Source organism: Pteropus vampyrus, unplaced genomic scaffold (assembly GCF_000151845.1).
Source record: "Pteropus vampyrus isolate Shadow unplaced genomic scaffold, Pvam_2.0 Scaffold81, whole genome shotgun sequence".
NCBI classification, from domain to species: domain Eukaryota; kingdom Metazoa; phylum Chordata; class Mammalia; order Chiroptera; family Pteropodidae; genus Pteropus; species Pteropus vampyrus.
In genome coordinates, this window is record NW_011888862.1 from 2,592,657 (window position 1) to 2,594,501 (window position 1,845).

Consider the following 1,845-nt stretch of genomic DNA (forward strand, 5'->3'; position numbering starts at 1 on the left):
TCAGGGAAATTCTTTTGGCTGAGGTGACTAAATGGGCACTCACTAGATGGCTAGGTGGGTGCCTGGTGGTGTGGCCCAAAGCAGGCTATATCGTTTAAAGATAGCTCTTAATATAATATTTTTTTACCCTAAATTGTAAATACCATTAATAACACAGCAGATGAATCATTAACCACCTGTCGCTTATCTCATCCTGGATAAACAAAATATCTGTTCAAAAAACGGATAATTATCAGCCCTAAAAAGGAATGGAGTACAAATACATGCTATAATGTGGATGAGTTTTGAAACATTATGTTTAGTGAAATTAGAATAGCACAAAATAATGCATATTGTATGATTCCACTTATATGAAATGTCCAGAACAGGCAAGTGCATGGGGACAGAAACACATTAGTCATTGCCAGGGGCTGAGGGTAGGGATGGGAAGTGACTGCTAATGAGTATGGGGTTTCTTTTGGGGGAGATGAAATGTTCTGGAATTAGAAAGTGGTGATAGCTGCACAACTTTTTTTCTTTTTTTTTTTTCATCTTTTTTTTTTTTTTTTTTTCCTTTTTTTTTTTTTTTTTTTTTGGCGAGGCAACCCTTGGATGACCTCACAGATTGCAAGGACCTTGTCAGCTTACAATTCCTTATTTTTTACACCGACAGCACCTGGTCTTCCCAGGTGGTCTCCTATCCAAATACTAACCAGGCCCGACCCTGCTTAGCTTCCGAGATCAGACGGGATCGGGCTTGTTCACGGTAGCATGGCTGCAGACACCACTTTTTAAACATACTAAAAGCCACCGAATTGTACATTTTAAAAGAATGGATTTTGTGACATGTGAATTATATCGCGATTTTTTTTTTTTTTAAGGAAGGATTCTTGGGTTATCTTTTTAATTATTTGCTACAAGAGCTGCAGAGTTGACTCTATCTTTTATAAAATTGTATGATGCAAGTTCCTTTTTCACCATAGTTTTCACTTAGGTATTAGTAGTCCCTGAAATGGAAACGACTTAGAATTTATATCTACCCTGGTTTTAATGGACCTCGTCTCACGAGCTGTTTCCTTCCTTTCGGGACATTCGATAAGCACTTTTACAACTTTCTTCTGTAAGTTCAAGAAATGCCAGGAAACATAAATTCCGAGGTACCTAGGAAAAAATATGGTCTCCTCCTAAAATATAGTCATTATTTCATTTTTTTTTTCCCTTGGAGTTTTATGGGGTTTATTTTTTGAAAGAGTTTGATCCAGCTTCCTCCCCTTCCTCCTTTCTTTCTTTTTATAGTTAGAGGCCCAGAGATTAGAGTAAGGGCAGTAAACCACAGCGGCTGCCTGCAGCACCTCCCAGGTTCTGGGCAGGTTGAGTAAACAGGCTGCATTTTCGAGAGATAAAACCAGAGGTTGGACCAAGAGGAAGGCCAGGCTCTGCCCGCAATAAACCACATCCTGGGGGCCTCTCCCACTATGCGTAGGGTGGGCCAGTTTCTTCACAAGCACAGCTCCAAGGACTCTTAATTAGCAGAATATCTCTGGGGTGAAACCTGACGCTGGAGGTCTGTTCGCCCCTGTGCTACATGGGTTTTAGACAACATGTCCCCAGGATCTCAAATACTAGTTAACACTGGGTCCTAGCAAGACATTTGCCCCATGTACCTTCATTGATGGAACAAGGAGCCTTTATTTTCAGGTTCTTGGAGTGGCAGAGGGTACTTTTCTCTCTTCTTAGGCTGCGCATGGCAAGATCAATAAGGATCCAGACTTACTTTGCATGATGGGTTTGGTGACTCTCTGTCAGGACATTTTAATTCTCCCAGGCCCTCTGTAAAGCATGGCTAACCCTTCACCCAGATTGAGA

At 41.0% G+C, this 1,845-nt stretch overlaps 1 pseudogene; it reads right to left on the bottom strand.

The window, feature by feature from the left end:
* Positions 1-643: 643 nt before the first annotated feature.
* LOC111741691 lies at positions 644-762 on the bottom strand (annotated as a pseudogene).
* Between the last annotated feature and the right edge of the window lie 1,083 nt (positions 763-1,845).